Source organism: Petromyzon marinus, unplaced genomic scaffold (genome assembly GCF_048934315.1).
Source record: "Petromyzon marinus isolate PM22_M1 ecotype Great Lakes invasive population unplaced genomic scaffold, UKy_Petmar_22M1.pri1.0 PM_Scaffold_2, whole genome shotgun sequence".
Classification (NCBI taxonomy): Eukaryota; Metazoa; Chordata; class Hyperoartia; order Petromyzontiformes; family Petromyzontidae; genus Petromyzon; species Petromyzon marinus.
In genome coordinates, this window is record NW_027423168.1 from 47,570 (window position 1) to 67,780 (window position 20,211).

Genomic DNA, 20,211 nt, shown 5'->3' on the forward strand with positions numbered 1-20,211 from the left:
CTCAGGCCATCGCCTCCATCTCTACTCAGGCCATTGCCTCCACCTCTACTCATGCCATCGTCTCCACCTCAACTCAGGCCATCGCCTCTACCTCTACTCAGGCCATCGCCTCCACCTCTACTCAGGCCATCGTCTCCACCTCTACTCAGGCAATCGCCTCCATCTCTACTCAGGCCATTGCCTCCACCACTGATATCAACTCTACCCCCACTGCTGACATCGACTCCACCTTCACTCCTGCCATTGCCTCAACCTTCACTTCTGCCATCGCCTCCACTGCCACTATCGCCACCACCGCCACTCGCACCATCACCTCCACCCATGAGTAATCAAGCTAACCCCCAGGATTGGGAGCTCCCTGCTTTCCACCTGCCTCCACCTCCACCAGAGCCCTGGGCTCCTCCACCCCACCGTGATACCAGACCGGGCCCGGCACACGAGTCTTTTGCTCCCTGTTCTTCACGGCAGCGTTACCGCAAGTCCCGCAACAGCCGCCTTCCTCCCCGCCTCCGCAAACCTCCTCTCGAATCCTCAACTCCACTGCTGCCATCGCCTCCATCTCTACTCAGGCCATTGCCTCCACCACTGATATCAACTCTACCCCCACTGCTGACATCGACTCCACCTTCACTCCTGCCATTGCCTCAACCTCCACTTCTGCCATCGCTTCCACTGCCACTATCGCCACCACCGCCACTCGCACCATCACCTCCACCCATGAGTAATCAAGCTAAACCCCAGGATTGGGAGCTCCCTGCTTTCCACCTGCCTCCACCTCCACCAGAGCCCTGGGTTCTTCCACGCCACCGTGATACCAGACCGGGCCCGGCACACGAGTCTTTTGCTCCCTATTCTTCACGGCAGCGTTACCGCAAGTCCCGCAACAGCCGCCTTCCTCCCCGCCTCCGCAAACCTCCTCTCGAATCCTCAACTCCATCCGCATTGATTCGTCCCATCCACCCGGACCGAGAGCACCTTCCCCCCGGCCTCGCTCCACCTGCAGGGCAGCGGATCCCCCCCCAGCCCAGGTGCAACGGCCGGGGTCCCGCGTACGGAGTCCCAGGTGCCCCTTCTGCCTGGCACCACTCCCACGAGTCGCGCTTCACGCGGCGTCCCGCCCTCCTCCCCACGCCTCCACCGGATCAGTGGATTCCTCCCCACCTTCGTCCCAGCCGAGCGGCTCCTGCTCCACACTGGGCCACCCGTCCCACTTTTGTTCCGTGCCGCTCCACAGATTTCCATGACAGACATCATCATCCGCCCCTTGTCCAACCCACACCACTGCATCACCATAGCCCGGCGACATTCACGGACTGCTCACACACGTGACTCCTGCTGGTCGGGTGACCGTGATGAACTATATGTGTCGCGTTGATGGCCATGTGATGGACATTGCTTTGAGTGGCAGAGCAGGTGGTTGTCATGATTAATACATTTGTGTTGTTATTGGACACTGCAGTGTGCGTGTGAGTTGCTGTGCGGTGCAACAGAGCACGTATTTGGTGTCGATCTTCACGTGTGTGTGATTGTGTGGAGCGGTAGTGTCATGGTTAACGCTACACCGCGCTTCGAAACCCAGGTTTGACCCGAGTTAGCTTTCCGCACACGGCCACAGCCGGTGCAAGCAGTTGCGCAACTCGGTTGCACACAACTGAAGTCACTCTACACGTGGAAGTCTCTGCAACCAATTTGCTTGGCGATTGGTGGCCAGAACCACGAGCGATCCACACAGCACAGGGTGCTGGTCAGTCTGACCAACCACCCATTTCACCTGACTTTCCACAAAATCACCATTAATGTTCCTTTCCCAGGCAGTGACACCAACTCTGCCAAAGTGTGTTAGGAACTAATGCTGTGTATGTTCGGCAGAAACTCTGCACGATTCTGCTGATAAGACACTTAATTTCGAAACCATTTGAGAATGTCGTATTTATAATAAACGTGCACCATTTTTTAGCTGCTTGCCGCCCCTGTACATAGTACCTCTGTATTGATTACAAGTCCTGTGTGCTCACCATTGTACCATGGCATGTGCCTAGGTGGCACTACCTGATGGCTCCCATCCATAGCTGCCAGGCCATCGGCCAGCGCGATAAATATTCGACGCCAACCAACAAATATTTATTCCCACGAGGGGTGACGGGAACCGAACCAGGGATGTCCAGAGCAATCAACTCGTTAATGCGGGAGACCTGAATAGTTCCCGGCGCGTGACACAGTAACGCTGTTCGGCTGGCGACAGCACTCTGCTGCCGTATGCAACAACACACTCCACCCCGTTGACAACCTGGGACAGAACCGCGCCAATGCTGGTGTTGGTTGCGTCAGTATCAAGGACGCACGGCATGGCAAAGTCAGAGTAGCGGAGGGGAATTGCGAAGCGCAACAAATGCGGCTTCCTCCTCCCCCCAATGAAACCTCTGACCCATAACCGTCAAGGCGTGGAGAGGTTTTGCGAAGGTAGCGAACCCAGTGACAAACCGGCGATAATAAGACGCAAAACCAATAAAACTCTGCACCTGCATCATCAACGTGGGGGTCGGCCACGTCCGAACACACGTGGTTTTGTCGGGATCTATCGCAATGCCCGATTTACTGAGAATATGACCGAGATACCGCACGGATTTCTGAAGGGGGTAACACTTCTGCGGCTTGAATTTGAGATGGGCCGCTCGCATTTTAAGAAAGACAGCGCGTAACCAATCAAGATGTTCTTTGAACGTACGGCTGAAGACGATGACATCGTCGAGGTATTGTAAGCATGAGTCCCATTGAAGTCCAGCCAGCACCAGCTCCATCAGTCATTGGAACGTAGCCGGTGCTGCGTGGAGTCCCATGGGAAGCTGATTTAATTCAAACAGGCCTTGAGGTGTTCGAAAAGCCGTTTGGGTTTAGAGGCCTCATTTAGTGGCAAATGCCAAAATCCGGACAGGAGATCAAGGGTGGAGAAGTTCTGTGCTCCCGCCAGAGCGTCCAGGGAATCGTCCATCCGAGGGAGAGGATACGCGTCAGCCACCGATATCTTATGAAGCTTCCTAAAGTCGACACACAACTGCAAGCTACCATCGTGCTTCTTAATGTGGTGGGTAATTGTCAGGCGTAATACGCCGCCACCACTACTGGAAAATATGTAGCTGCAGTCAGGGCCCAACAGGCGGCAATAGCGGGTCCGGCCTGTACCAAGTAGGACTCGTAGGTAAGGCAATTTGGAGGGCGGTTTGGAACCGGAGGTGGACACCCCAGGCCCCCAGTGGGGGCTGGGGGATTGCGCCGACATCCCCGGGGCCGGTGGGTCGTCGTCCTCTTCATCTGGAGACCTGGTACGTATTGTTCGCCTAGTCTCCATAATCTATAGTTAATTAACTAACGTTTGGCCACTTCCAACACCAGTTGTAGTGGGCTCAAATGGAGACTCAGGCTTCTATAGGAGACAACACGTTTATTTAACATTAACACGCTAAAACTAGATTCAAAGTTTTCGTGACTGCAGGAATTACTCTTTGGTTTTTTCGGTTAAGTCACGTTGACAGAAAAAAAATTAAATAATAGAATACGCCGTTTTTCTAGTGTCGCTCCTAGAATTTTGTTGACGGACAAATGGACAAATGGCACAATAGCTTAGTGTTTGTGTATGTATATGTTATGTTTTTAAGAGAAGACAAGTTTGTAAATATATTTTTGCCCCGGGAAACGCTGGGTACTTCCCGCTGGTACTGATATTAAAATATATATTTTAAACTGTGCCAAAATCAATCAAAACGAACAACAGTAGATCAGAATTAAATCTACAATGCTTGATATTTTATCATCCGCATAGGCGAGTGATGGTCAGGATGTTGTGTATGTGTAGTCACATAGAATTGGTCACTACGTAGCATAGCGCTGGCTGCTGGCAGGGAAGGGGATCTGCAGAGTGAAGCAGCCCTGATTGACAGCAGACCACGTGATAGACCTGAGAAGGATCTCGGGTAGGACACGTCGAGATCCTGCTAGTAGATTCTAGAAGGGGAGCGTGGCCGGAGGGGAGCGAGGCCGCGCTAAGAGGATTAAAGGGGACCCCGAGCAGGGGATGAGGGCCATCGTTTGGAGTGGGATCGCCGTCGTCGTCGTCGTCGTTGCTGTTGAAGATCGTCGCCTTCGCCGCTGTCGTCATCCACTTGATAATTGTGCTGCTAGCAGTAGTTGCCTGTCTTAGTTCAGCGCCGTCAGTGTCAGATGGCGAGCGTTGTGTTGTAGGCTAGCCACGAGTGAGAGTTGCGTTTAAGCGAGGGACAGAGCGTTGTATTACAGCAGAGAGTGTGTAACAGTATGCTCGGTGTGTAATTAAAGAATTGCCTCGAAGAAGTTACGTCTCCAAGTTAGTCACTATATATTTTTTCATGGGCATGGCTAGAGTTGTCACCTGTCCAGGAATTACCATTTGTGTTTAGGTGGTGGGTATTCATTCTTACGAGATATAGCACCCGCATTGTGTCGTTTACTGTGTAGTTCTGATAATTCTAGACTGAGTGCTGACTGAGAAATCTGTCCAGGCTTGGTCTACAGTCAAAAATGTGGCAATCTCATAGCAGCACCCTCCTGCGTCTCCAGTGTGAATATGCTGTAGAGTAAGTTTTCAACGCAGCGTATGTTTGCATGCTGAACTTCTTTCGCACCGTACGCAGGCAACCATGCTTATTGGCGGTGCGGGGGAATAACAAATTGAACAAAAAGAACAGGGACACAACTTGAAAACATAGAAGTGCATTTATACGTGGGGCGGTTGTTGAAGGGGGAGAGGGATGAAAATTATTAAGAGAGGCGTATCAGGGCAGAGCACAGTGCTGATTGGAATCTGAACTTAAATCATGAAACGTAACAAAGCCATTTTCCTAAAGCAGAACGTTTTTTAATCAGTGGATATGACCTGCAACAACAGATGCATCACAAACATGGCCATTGACGAAGACAATGGAACCAATGTTGAGAAGTGCACAAGGAAGCATAGAGATGCACATGCTAGGAATTAAACTGAGAATGGAAGACGGACACGTCAATTGGACATCATATGCAAATTAAAGGCATAATTTTAGTTTAGAAAGGTGGGGTGAGGCAGGACACACAACTTGAAGAGATGACGGCCGGTGGTCGTGACTAACGTGGGAATGGGAGCTAAAGGAGGGAACACAACCAATAGAGCGTCCACTGCGAAGATGGATCGAATAAATCAACCGGTGGGCAGTAGCCAGACAGATTTTTGCATTGCAAATCCGCAAGAGATGGTGATGGCTTCGGACAGAAGTGGAGAAATCACGGCTGGAGATGGTGACGGCTGCATAAGCAGCTTTGGAAAACATTTACACGATATCACCTTCAAAAACAACCATTCACTAAAACTCATTTTCATTAAATGTGTATTCAGAAAGATAAACTAAAACAGTACAGGAATTATATCGTCTTTATTTTGCAAATTTTACAATAAAGGGTATTTTTTTCATTGCACTAGTTTAAGATAAAAACATTTTTTGCCGAAATAATGACATTAATAGGCACATTAATTGAAAGTGCAATTTTAAATAAACCGTGTAATTATTCGATAGTTTTGGTTAGAGTCTGTGCCTGTGTTAGAGTGCCAGAAAAAGTCCTGGCAAGGATTATTCAACATCACCTTGCCAGGCATGCTGAGAAGAGGATTGGGGAGCCCCATTGTGGTTTCAGGCCAGGGCAGCCACAGATGCCACATCTTCCTTCCGTTTGCTACAGCAGAGGAGTGTTGAATTCCGACAGGACTTACAGCTCTGCTTTATTGACCTGGTCAATGCCTATGATGCCATCAATAGGTCTGGACTCTGGGTTGTTCTTCATGCTTTCGGAGTCTCTGACTCTCTGCTCACAATAATTAAGGACTTCCATGATATTGAGCAGGGCCGAGTAAAGCTACTTGGCCGGAAGACAAAGCTATTCCCCGTTATCCTTGGGATTCGACAGTAATGTCCTCTGGCTACGTACACTGTTTAAAATATTTTTGGTCCACGTCGTTCGAGAAACCTTCCATGTCCGTACCGGAGCAATCTATATCTGATATAGATACAATGGGAGGCGGATTGATGCCCGGGTGCGCTTGAGAGCTTGCTCCCGATTTGTCATCCATGTTACGTATGCGAATGATCTAGACCTGGAGCGTGCCACTAGACAGGGGTGGGGAACGTCCGGCCGGCCGGCCATGAGGCCTGCGAAATCATTTGGTCTGGCCCTGCCAAGGCAACCGCAGGCGGGACTCGAAATTCAATCAATCTTGGAGCAAACCTGGAAAAGCAGTTGCGAGTAGCAACATCATCAATACCAGCTAACATCATCAATGCCAGCTAAAATCTCCACACGCCTCACCAAAGAGAAGCAGTTCCAGCCATCGCATTAGGGGTGAGTTAACTAAATGTTTGACCAAATATAATAGGCTCATTTTTAAGTTGATGATTTTGTATGGCCCGCGAATGATGTTATAAATATCCAAATGGCCCTTGGCACAAAAAAGGTTCCCCACCCCTGCACTAAGAGGTGGGGCCTTAACCATCAGCCCCACCAAAACTAAGCACCTGCCTCGCTATGTTGTGCCATTAAACAAGGGGTGGGCAATTTTTTTTTACTCGCGGGCCACAATGGGTTCTAAAATTTGACAGAGGGGCCGGGCAAGGAACAGATGGATGGAGTGTTTGTGTGAACTAATATAAATGACATGTAAAAATCATTACATGAAAGGATTTGGCCTTTAACAGGTAGCAAAGCATTTATTTGCAAGGCAATTTAACAAATTGCACGAACATGAACAATACAAAAACATGTCGTAACGTGACTGATCAAACATCATGAAAACATCTGAGGCCTGCGCCCAACCCAATTACCACATTCCCGGACAAAGTGCTCCATCTAATGGGGAAATGAGGGCATTACAGGTGAAAGGTAAAATTTAATTTAATAATATTTGGACAAGTTCGGGGGGCCGGATTAAAAAGCCCAGCCCATGTCTGCATTAAACCCTCCACCCCTTAACTCCCCATTGGTAATGGGGCAGTTGTAAATTGGATGGTTTTCCACATCTGGATAGTGTGCTTATGACCAACTCCGGTTTGACAGAAGAGGTCTCACTCCGAATCAGTCGAGCGGCATTATCTTTTCATCGGTTGCATGACGCTGTGTGGAAGCTACCTGATATCTGTCGCTCCACAGCAGTCTTCGGATCTTCTCGGCCACGGTCATGCCCTTCCTTTTCGATGCTTGCCAAACGTGGACCCCCCTAATGGAACATCTTCGCTGGTAATAAACATTCAGGATGGCCTTCCTACGATCCATCCTGGGTTTAACCAGGCTGGATTGTGTGAGCTCACAATCCTTTACAGATCTGGACAAAGTCCCATCGGTAAGCGCCTCCAGCAGGTAATGCTACATTGGCTGGGTCATGTACCACGCCTCCCTAACCACTGCATTAAAGGGGTCTAAACAGGCGCGGCACGGGCTAGAGAAGAGATTAAATGATGTGGTACAAGAGGATGTGGAACTGAATTGACTTGCGAATGACTGGTACCAGCAGTGTAAAGAGCGGCCTATGTGGAGGAGACTCATGATGGACGATACTGGGCAGTTGGAGGTAGTCGCCCTCCAGCAACAACAGAGGGCAGCAGAGAGACGCTCACAACAACGAGCAGAGCCTCAGGCGGATAAAACACATCAAGTTGGCACAGTAGGGGAGGCACAGCTTACACATCTGCCACTCATCTCAGTCAAACCATGGCAGCTGGATCTGACCCGTGATCACGTGGCCATAAAGTGCACTTAGCCTGGCACAAGTGCCGTGGCAACGTCACCGCCACTTAGTGGCGTTTGTTGTCCGTGTGTGTGTGTGCAATTGTGGTGACTCATTTCGCCCCTTACGACAAGCCAGCATCAGGATGCAAGGTATTTGAACATAAAATGTTTTTATAAATTTGTATGTATTTTATGTTTCACACAACGATCCCGACAGTCCTCGACTTATGAACTCAATTAGTTCCTGGGACCCGTTCGTGAGTCAAACGGTTTGTAAGTGGGAACACAATAATGTACACACGTGCGCGCACGCACACACGAGCACAAACACTGGAAGCGCGAGGATGACACAACTCGTGGAGGATCGCTCCGCTGAAAAAAGAATAGATCCTCGGTTCAGTTTGCAAGTGCGAGTTCGCGTTGTAATTCTCAATGTTAAAACATGTTTCATGGTAGCTGGTTCCTAAGTGCGGAAATTCGTAAGTCGAGTGTTCGTAAGTCGATGCCTGCATGTATGTGTAATGTTTATTTGTTACTGTAAACGGAAAAATCCGTGTAGCCAGTAACCCAGCTAGTTTCGGTGGAAACAGCTGGAACCCACTAACAGAGTTAATGTTGTGGTGGAGAGAAACCCAGCCAGTAAGGAAACTCGAGGCATAGATTATTGTAATAGTAGTATGACTTACATTGCTATAGCAGCGTTGATGAAAAATACTTGAATAACACATTTAGCATTATCTTATTGCAATATATTAAAGTGTAATGGCAAATTAAAACGACGCGAAACAATTTAGCAATCCTGTACAGCGATACACGTAATCAAATTAAGTTAATTGCAAACGCTGAAACACGTACATATTAGTGAACATATCGTGGATAGAAGAAACTGATTAAACAAAATATCCATACAATTAAAACATCAATGAAGCAGGTTGCTGGAATGGATGCTCCAGGCGCCACTCTACGCGTGAGTGGTGCCAGTGGACTGAGAGGCCGTGCCAGGAGTCGCTGTCGCTGGCTGCTCAATGACCACCACCCTCTCGGCCGCTGCAGGGAGGGCGCGGCGCTGAGCCTTGAACTTCAGCTTCCCGTCTTCAGTCAAGCAGCAGCTCACGCTCTGCGGGTCCACGTCCCTGGGCAGCTGCGTCTCCCTGTGGAACTCCTGGCAGCTGTGGCTGTAGCTGCCGCTGCTGACTTCTCCGCTCTTCACCTCGCGCCGTCCGGCCACCACCAGCTTGTCTCCAGACACCTTCACGGCCAGGTCCTGTGGGGAGAAGTCCTGCACGTCCAGGGACGCGACAAACCCGCCTCCCTGCTCCTGTGGATCTTCAATCTGGAACCCACTGCTCACGGCCGGCTGCTGCAGCAGTGCATCTCCGAGGCTGCCCGGAGCCCGCGTGTGGCTGCTGAGCTGATCGACTCCACGGAAGATTCTGTCCATCCTCTCAATCTCGCTCCTCATGTCTCGCTGCAGCTGCTGGAAGAGACTTTCACCGCGGGGGTTCCAGACCGGCCAGCCTGGCCAGACGTTCCTCTCCTTCACGTGCATCGCAGGAAAGTAAACACTCAGGGCCATGCTTGTTGATGTGCTAGTTTAGAGAAGACGTCACACAGCTGAACCCCAGGTTTGAGTCACTGCTATTTGCTGTGGATGAGGGAAGCCCTGGGAGCAGCTGCGTCATTCTGGACGCTTCTGGCTCCCCTGGAATCTGCTCGTAGCTACTGCCAGGGCGATAAAAGCAGCTCCTGTAGCTGCACTGGCAGAACATCGGCAGAGGAAGTAGCAGCGCTCACAGCGCTAACAGGTGAAGCGAGCGTCACTGTGAAGCACATCAACAAGCAAGCATAAGATGTCCTTAATTAACGCAAAGACACATATTAATCAAAAACGCTAAGACACCTATTAGCAACATCAGTAAGGATGAGCGTTTTTTGCTTTCTCAATTAAAAATGAGAGAGGACATCGTCATCATCTCAGCCGACAAGGGCAATTTCACTGTCCTCATGGAAAAAAAAAAACACATACAATAACAAAATTCAGGACCTACTGAATGATGGTAGATTTACCAAAATCAATAGAGATCCCACCAACCGCCTTGTTACAAAAACCAACAATATCATCACTGATTCAACATCTTTAATCGAACCAACCAAGCGGCTTTCCTTAAAACCCTCTGCTGCTAGACCACCCAGACTTTATGGCTTACCAAAAATCATAAAGAAGATACACCCCTTCATCCTATCGTCTTCATTATTGACTCACTCACCTACAAACGGGCCCCATTTCTGTCTCAGACCTTACAACCATTCACTGGTAAGACCACCTCAGCTGTACTTAAATCAGCTCACTTGGTATCGTTAATTAATGACATCTCACTATTTCCAGGTGATTTGCTTGTCAGTTTCGATCTAGTATCGTTGTTTACTAAAGTTCCTGTGCCTTACACCATTGCAATCATTGACGATTTGGTCCAACAAGGATTGAATGCTGATGTACCGGCCCTGGTTGGACACTGCCTCACCAACACTTACTTCACCTGGAATGGAACACTATACAAAGAAGTTGAAGCTACCCCAATGGGTTCGCCCTTATCTCCAGTTGAAGCCAATTTTTAATGGAAACATATTTTGAGACAGATGCCATCCAGGCATCCACCCTACGTCCTTGTCTAAGAGGTACATAGATGACACGTTCCTCATCTGGCCACATGGCCTACCAGCTTTGGGCCAATTCTTCAACCACATCAATTCCATACACCCAGCGATCAAATTCACCATGGAGGTGGAAAAGGATGGCAAATTACCATTCTTGGATGTTTTCATCGTACAGAGACCAGATGGCTCAATGGGACAATCTGTCTACAGGAAAGCCACCCATACGAATGCCTAACAAAACCTGACTCCCACCACCATCCATCCCAGAAGAATTCTCTCATCAAAACTCTACACCATAGAGCTCGATGTATTTCCGACCATCACCACCTAGCCAGTGAACTGGAACACGTACACCAAGCCCTCAAAATGAATGGATATTCAGAATACACAATCCGAAAAGCTATCACCCCAACTGTTGGGAAAGAACCATCTCAGGAACCAATCAAAACCATCACCTTGCCATATATAGCAGGGGTCACCAAAAATATTTCTAAACTCATGAGGAAACACAAGATCCAGGTTCGATTCAACACAGTACATACAATTTGTGATCTGATCCCATCTGTGAAGGATATGATCCCTGACATGCAATACCCCGGCGTCTAAAAACTAAGCTGTGTCTGCGGCAGTAGTTACATTGGGGAAATTAAGTGACATGTTTCGGACTATGTTCGTGAACATAAGCCAGATCTGAAACACGGTAGGACCAATACCTCAGCCGTGGCTGATCATTGTTTTAATGCTGTGGGCATACACGAAATTGATTTTTCCAAGACGAAGGTACTCTGCAAACCCACTGCCTATCAGCAAAAGATTCGTTCATGAAGCAATGCAGATGTGTAAACACAGACACAATTTCAACCGAGAAGATGGGTACAAACTGAGCAATCATTGGAAGGACATTGTTAACCAGTTTAAGTCATAACGGGCCATTATGTTCCCAGCCTACCACCTTCCAATATTAGTTGTTTTTTTCGGCTCTCTGAGTTTTTTACATTAACAGATGTCATTTCTCACTAACACAGCTACCTCGTGTGCCATCCTCGAGGCTGCTGCTTCAGGATCTCCCATTAACATACTAATCTCTCACATTAACATAGCCACCTTGGCGCACTCGCCGTGAAGGAGTCTCGGCGATCTTGCATTGACATGCTAATTTCTGCCTGGCAGCCCTGTGATTGGTGGAAAGCCCACCACCGCCGCGGTCGCTACCCACCACTTGCAATGGCATTGGCTGCTGACATTTGGGCTATGCCCTTTTCAAAGCTTTATAAGCAGTTGTCTTTAGCAGCTAACCCCACTTTTCCTGATGACGACCGCTCATGTTGCGATTGAAACGTCGTGAAATTTTTATTATTTTTTTGGTTATTTTTTCTCTCTACGTGACTTTACCGAAAGACCCAAACAATATGAATTCCTGCAGACATGAACGCTTTAAGTCAAGGTTGATTAAATGGCAAGTATTGGAGATTTAATTCTGATACAATTATGTTCGTTTTTATTGATTTTGGTGCAGTTTATAATAATTATTTTTATATCAGTATTTACGTAACTACACTCATTTCCATTCGGCTGTACTCAGCTCACCATTCCTTTGAACTAATAAAAAACTTCTGCTTAACAATTATTAAACATCCTCAGTTGTGTGTCATTAGGTTCAGTATACAAACTGGACTAACAACATTTGGTTTTATGCAACAAAAACTTTATTTCAAAATGTATTTTTAAAAAAGTGTACTGACGAAAGCAACAAATTTGACGTTCTAAATTATATTGTACGTGTACTGCATACAATGTTAACAGTAAGAGCTCAAAGCAGGAACGTACATGTTCACCAAATAACTATATTCGTGTGTAAACAATAAATTGCTTACAATATTGTACTTAATGTTGCCCGGTGAAATGAATTCTAAATCTAATGAGTCGCATTGAAAATAACATCCTACAGGCTGTTAATATTACTGTTTAGATACGACACATTACATGTCTTTAACATTCTCATGAAGACAAATTACAAAATGCATGACATTGTATCACACTGAATTCCAGCACGAATACTGTTAAATAGTTAGACTACTGGAATGGATGCTCCAGGCACCACTCTACGCGTGAGTGGTGCCAGTGGACTGAGAGGCCGTGCCAGGAGTCGCTGTTGCTGGCTGCTCAATGACCACCACCCTCTCGGCCGCTGCAGGGAGGGCGCGGCGCTGAGCCTTGAACTTCAGCTTCCCGTCTTCAGTCAAGCAGCAGCTCACGCTCTGCGGGTCCACGTCCCTGGGCAGCTGCGTCTCCCTGTGGAACTCCTGGCAGCTGTGGCTGTAGCTGCCGCTGCTGACTTCTCCGCTCTTCACCTCGCGCCGTCCGGCCACCACCAGCTTGTCTCCAGACACCTTCACGGCCAGGTCCTGTGGGGAGAAGTCCTGCACGTCCAGGCTGGCCGGTCTGGAACCCCCGCGGTGAAAGTCTCTTCCAGCAGCTGCAGCGAGACATGAGGAGCGAGATCGAGAGGATGGAGAGAATCTTCCGTGGAGTCGATCAGCTCAGCAGCCACACGCGGGCTCCGGGCAGCCTCGGAGACGCACTGCTGCAGCAGCCGGCCGTGAGCAGTGGGTTCCAGATTGAAGATCCACAGGAGCAGGGAGGCGGGTTTGTCGCGTCCCTGGACGTGCAGGACTTCTCCCCACAGGACCTGGCCGTGAAGGTGTCTGGAGACAAGCTGGTGGTGGCCGGACGGCGCGAGGTGAAGAGCGGAGAAGTCAGCAGCGGCAGCTACAGCCACAGCTGCCAGGAGTTCCACAGGGAGACGCAGCTGCCCAGGGACGTGGACCCGCAGAGCGTGAGCTGCTGCTTGACTGAAGACGGGAAGCTGAAGTTCAAGGCTCAGCGCCGCGCCCTCCCTGCAGCGGCCGAGAGGGTGGTGGTCATTGAGCAGCCAGCGACAGCGACTCCTGGCACGGCCTCTCAGTCCACTGGCACCACTCACGCGTAGAGTGGTGCCTGGAGCATCCATTCCAGTAGTCTAACTATTTAACAGTATTCGTGCTGGAATTCAGTGTGATACAATGTCATGCATTTTGTAATTTGTCTTCATGAGAATGTTAAAGACATGTAATGTGTCGTATCTAAACAGTAATATTAACAGCCTGTAGGATGTTATTTACAATGCGACTCATTAGATTTAGAATGTTTCATTTCACCGGGCAACATTAAGTACAATATTGTAAGCAATTTATTGTTTACACACGAATATAGTTATCTGGCGTACATGTACGTTCCTGCTTTGAGCTCTTACTGTTAACATTGTATGCAGTACACGTACAATATAATTTAGAACGTTTAATTTGTTGCTTTCGTCAGTACACTTTTTAAAAAATACATTTTGAAATAAAGTTTTTTGTTGCATAAAACCAAATGTTGTTAGTCCAGTTTGTATACTGAACCTAATGATACACAACTGAGGATGTTTAATAATTGTTAAGCAGAAGTTTTTTATTAGTTCAAAGGAATGGTGAGCTGAGTACAGCCGAATGTAAACGAGTGTAGTTACGTAAATACTGATATAAAAATAATTATTTGAAACTGCGCCAAAATCAATAAAAAACTAACATAATTGTATCAGAATTAAATCTCCAATACTTGACATTTAATCAACCTTGATTCAAAGCTTTCATGACTGCAGGAATTCATATTGTTTGGGTCTTTAGGTAAAGTCACGTAGAGAGAAAAAATAAGAAAACATAATAAAAATATCACGACGTTTCAATCGCAACACGAGCGGTCGTCATCAGGAAAAGTGGGGTTAGCTGCTAAAAACAACTGCTTATAAAGGTATAAAGGTTTGAAAAGGGCGTGGCCCAAATGTCAGCAGCCAATGCCAATGCAAGTGGTGGGTAGCGACCGCGGCGGTGGTGGGCTTTCCACCAATCACAGGGCTGCCAGGCAGAAATTAGCATGTCAATGCAAGATCGCCGAGACTCCTTCACGGCGAGTGCGCCAAGGTGGCTATGTTAATGTGAGAGATTAGCATGTTAATGGGAGATCCTGAAGCAGCAGCCTCGAGGATGGCACACGAGGTAGCTGTGTTAGTGAGAAATGACATCTGTTAATGTAAAAAATCAGAGAGCCGAAAAAAACAACTAATATCAGAAGGTGGTAGGCTGGGAACATCATGGCCCGTCATGACTTAAACTGGTTAATAACGTCCTTCCAATGATTTGTCAGTTTGTACCCAAGTCGGTTGAAATTGTGTCTGTGTTAACCCATCTGGAAGGCTTCATTAACGAATCTTTGCTGATAAGCAGTGGGTTTGCAGAGTAACTTCGTCTTGGAAAAATCAAATTCGTGTATGCCCACAGCATTAAAACAATGATCAGCCATGGCTGAGGTATTGGTCCTACCGTGTTTCAGATCTGCCTTATGTTCACGAACACGGTCCGAGACATGTCACTTAGTTTCCCCAATGTAACTACTGCCGCAGACGCAGCTTAGTTTTTAGACGTCGGGGTATTGCATGTCAGGGATCACATCCTTCACAGATGGGATCAGATCACAAATGTTATGTACTGTGTTGAATCGAACCTGGATCTTGTGTTTGCTCATGATTTTGGAAATATTTTTGGTGACCCCTGCTATGTATGGCAAGGTGATGGTTTTGATTGGGTCCTCAGATGGTTCCTTCCCAATGGTTGGGGTGATAGCTTTTCGGATTGTGTAGTCTAAATATCCATTCATCTTGAGGCCTTGGTGTACGTGTTCCAGTTCACTGGCTAGGCGGTGATGGTCGGAAATACATCGAGCTCTATGGTGTAGAGTTATGATGAGAGAATTCTTCTGGGATGGATGGTGGTGGGAGTCAGGTTTTGTTAGGCATTCATATGGGTGGCTTTCCTGTAGACAGAGTGTACCATTGAGCCATCTGGTCTCTGTACGATTAAAACATCCAAGAATGTTAATTTGCCATCCTTTTCCATCTCCATCGTGTATCTGATCGCTGGGTGTATGGAATTGATGTCGTTGAAAAATTGGCCCAGATCTGGTAGGCCATGTGGCCAGATGACGAACGTGTCATCTATGTACCTCTTAGACAAAGACGTAGGGTGGATGCCTGGATGGCATCTGTCTCAAAACATGTTTCCATGAAAACATTGGCTATAACTGGAGATAAGGGAGAACCAATTGGGGTAACTTCACCTTGTTTATAGAATGTTCCATTCCAGGTGAAGTAAGTGTTGGTGAGGCAGTGTCTAACCAGGGCCGGTACATCAGCATTCAATTCCAGTTTGGAGCAAATCTTCAATGATTGCAATGGTGTCAGGCACAGGAACTTTGGTAAACAACGATACTAGATCGAAACTGACAAGCAAATCACCTGGAAATGGTGAGATGTCCTTAAATAACGATACCAAGTGAGCTGATTTAAGTACAGCTGAGGTGGTCTTACCAGTGAATGGTTGTAAGGTCTGATACAGAAATGGGGCCAGTTTGCAGGTGGGTGAGTTAATGATGAAGACGATAGGATGAAGGGGTGTATCTTCTATATGGATTTTTGGTAAGCCATAAAATCTGGGTGGTCTAACAGCAGAGGGTTTTAAGGAAAGCTGCTTGGTTGGTTCGATTAAAGATGTTGAATCAGTGATGATATTGTTGGTTTTTGTAACAAGGCGGTTGGTGGGATCTCTATTGATTTTGGTACAGCTACCATCATTCAGTAGATCCTGAATTTTGTTATTTTATGGGTTTTTTTCCATGATGACAGTGACATTGCCCTTGTCGGCTGAGAGGATGACGATGCCCTCTCTCTTTTTTAATTGAGAAAGCTCAAAGCGCACATACTTACTGATGTTGCTAATAGGTGTCTTAGCGTTTTTGATTAATATGTGTCTTAGCGTTAATTAAGGACATTTTTCGATTTGAAGCTTTCGTGACTGCAAGGATTCATCTTATTTGGTTCTTTCAGTAAAATCACGTAGAATGAGAATAAAATAATAAAATATAACAATTAAATTCTCACGACGTTTCGGCCACAACACAATTGGCCTTCTTCAGGTGAAGGAACAAAAAACTGTCGGGACGACAGAGCTCCAATGAACGCTGCTAAGATTCGTAGCGTCTTTTAAGCTGGTTGAGAGAAGAGAGGCACCTTGACAAAGGGGTTAACATATCAAACAGGAGAATTTATCATTGAAATAGCTGATGTATTTAGCTTGTGACTGGTCACAGAAATAGCTATGTTAAAGTCAAAGCCTACACATCCACAGAGGCACCTAGTACAAATCAAACGGGAGAATTTAGCATTGAATAGCTGAGGGATTAGCTTGTGACTGTCGGGACGACAGAGCTCCAATGAACGCTGCTAAGATTCATAGCGTCTTTTAAGTTGGTTGAGAGAAGAGAGGCACCTTGACAAAGGGGTTAACATATCAAACAGGAGAATTTATCATTGAAATAGCTGACGGATTTAGCTTGTGACTGGTCACAAAAATAGATATGTTAAATTCAAAGCCTACACATCAACAGAGGCACCTAGTACAAATCAAACAAGAGATTTTAGCATTGAATAGCTGAGGGATTAGCTTGTGACTGGTCAACGAAATAGCTATGTTAAAGTCAAAGCCTACACATCCACCGAGGCACCTCGTACAAGGATGCAAAAAGGGGGATGCAACAACTCAAATATCATACAGTAAACCGATGTGAAAAAACCTGAGTCCAAATTACATCAATATAATAAATGTACTCAATATATTCTTCAATAAGCAGAGCTCATAACAGCAACTGGGTATGCACTACACTATATAATGAATACCATATAGTAAACAGATAAAAAAAAACTAAAATATAATCTACCTCAATGTTAACAATAAACTCTATATATTCTCCAATCAGCTGAGCTACCAACAATAAGTCGTTATATATCACGATGCTATATGGCGAAAAAATGGGTGGATTCTTACCCTCCACATCAGCACCACGGACAGCTACCAGCCCCGTTCAGACGGATGAGTCCATCCATGGTCGGTACAGAGGGAGGAGAGAAACAGCTGCGAGGCGCTGTTATAATCATGTTATAAACCATACCATTAACCGTGGTGTGAGAAGTATTAAGAGTCAATGCCAGTGAAAGAGCTGCCGTCTGAAGATCACCATAAAATTATTAATTAAGAACCACAATGGTTTAAAACATCTTTCCAATGGTTACTAAGCCAGAATCCATCTTCTCGGTTGAAATTGTCTCTGTGCTTGTATATGTGGATAGTCTCATGAACGAATCTCTCATGGTAGCCGGTTGGCTTGCACAGAACCTCCGTCTTTGAGAAGTCAATGTCATGTGAGCCCACTGAATTATAACAGTGATCTGCCACGGCGGAGGAGTTCGTTCTAATGTGTTTCAAGTCTGCATTATGTTCGCGGATGCGGTTCGAGATATGTCGTTTGGTTTCTCCAATGTAGCTACTACCACAGAGGCACTTTAGTTTGTAAACACCCGGGTACTGTATGTCTGGAACAGCATCTTTTACAGATGGAACCAGATCACGGATTTTATGTACTGTGTTGAATCGGACCTGGATCTTGTGTTTATTCAGGATTTTGGAGATCGTTTTAGTGACCCCTGCAATGTAGGGTAAGGTGATGGTTTTGAGTGGCTCCACAAGAGGATCCTTCTTCATGACTGGAGTGATGGCTTTGCGGATTGTGTAGTCGGAGTAACCATTAGCCCTGAGAGCCTGGTGTACGTGTTTGAGTTCACTGGTAATGTGTTCCTGGTCGGAATGCATTGGGCTCCATGGTATAGAGTCTTGATGAGGGAGTTCTTCTGGGATGGATGGTGGTGGGAATCCGGTTTCAAGTAAGCATCTGTATGGGTAGCTTTCCTGTAGACAGAGTGGCTCATTGAACCGTCAGGTCTCCTTTTAATTAAGATATCCAAAAAGGGTAGCTTTCCATCTTTTTCCACCTCCATGGTAAATCTGATGGCTGGGTGTATGGAATTGATGTGGTTGAAGAATTGGCCCAGAGCTGGTAGGCCATGTGGCCAGATGACGAACGTGTCATCTATGTACCTCTTAGACAAGGACGTAGGGTGGATGCCTGGATGGCATCCGTCTCAAAACATTTTTCCATGAAAACATTGGCTACAACTGGAGATAAGGGCGAATCCATTGGGGTAGCTTCAACTTGTTTGTACAATGTTCCATTCCAGGTGAAGTAAGTGTTGGTGAGGCAGTGTCTAACCAGGGCCGGTACATCAGCATTCAATCCTTGTTGGACCACATCTTCAATGATTGTAATGGTGTCAGGCACAGGAACTTTGGTAAACAACGATACTAGATCGAAAGTGACAAGCAAATCACCTGGAGATAGTGAGATGTCCTTAATTAACGATACCAAGTGAGCTGATTTAAGTACAGCTGAGGTGGTCTTACCAGTGAATGGTTGTAAGGTCTCAGACAGAAATCGGGCCAGTTTGTGGGTGGGTGAGTTAATGATGAAGATGATAGAACGAAGTGGTGTATCTTCTTTATGGATTTTTGGTAAGCCATAAAATCTGTGTGGTCTAGCAGCAGAGGGTTTTAAGGAAAGCCGCTTGGTTGGTTCGATTAAAGATGTTGAATCAGTGATGATATTGTTGGTTTTTGTAACAAGGCGGTTGGTGGGATCTCTATTGACTTTGGTATAGCTACAATCATTCAGTAGGTCCTGAATTTTGTTATTGTATGTGTTTTTTTTTCCATGATGACAGTGACATCGCCCTTGTCGGCTGAGAGGATGACGATGTCCTCTCTCTTTTTTAATTGAGGAAGCTCAAAGCGCTCATCCTTACTGATGTTGCTAATAGGTGTTTTAGCGTTTTTGATTAATGTGTCTTAGCGTTAATTAAGGACATCTCATGCTTCCATGTTGATGTGCTTCACAGTGAGGCTCGCTTCAGCTGTTAGCGCTGCTCCCTGCTCTTCCGATGTTCTGCCAGTGCAGCTACAGGAGCTGCTTTTATAGCCCTGGCAGTAGCTACGAGCAGATGCCAGGGGCAGCCAGAAGCGTCCAGAATGACGCAGCTGCTCCCAGGGGCTTCCTTCATCCGCACAGAATCAAGAGCGTGACTCGTGTCTCGGGCTGCAGTCTGTGAGCAGTTTACTGCCATGGAATTCGCTCTGCACTGATAATTCACTATGTAACACGATTTTTGTTCCTGGGTAGTAAGTGTTATTTTCTAATTGCTTATGCCTCAAAACTATATAAAATGAGTATTATTATTCCCCATAAACTTTGCTTTTGTGACCAGGACTTTACGTGAAGGAATTACACAAATGCACACCACGTTTTCTCATTGACAATATGTACATTTCAAAATATCACTGTCCTGGTGTACTATAGTGTATTAAAGTTGTGTCTTGCCTGCTTGTTTCCAATGGAAATATCATTTTTAGTTTAGAGAAGACGTCACACAGCTGAACCCCAGGTTTGAGTCACTGCTATTTGCTGTGGATGAGGGAAGCCCTGGGAGCAGCTGCGTCATTCTGGACGCTTCTGGCTCCCCCTGGCATCTGCTCATAGCTACTGCCAGGGCTATAAAAGCAGCTCCTGTAGCTGCACTGGCAGAACATCGGCGGAGGAGGGAGCAGCGCTCACAGCTGAAGCGAGCCTCACTGTGAAGCACATCAACAAGCATGGCCCTCAGTGTTTACTTCCCTGCGATGCACGTGATGGAGAGGAGCGTCTGGCCAGGCTGGCCGGTCTGGAACCCCCGCGGTGAAAGTATTTTCCAGCAGCTGCAGCGAG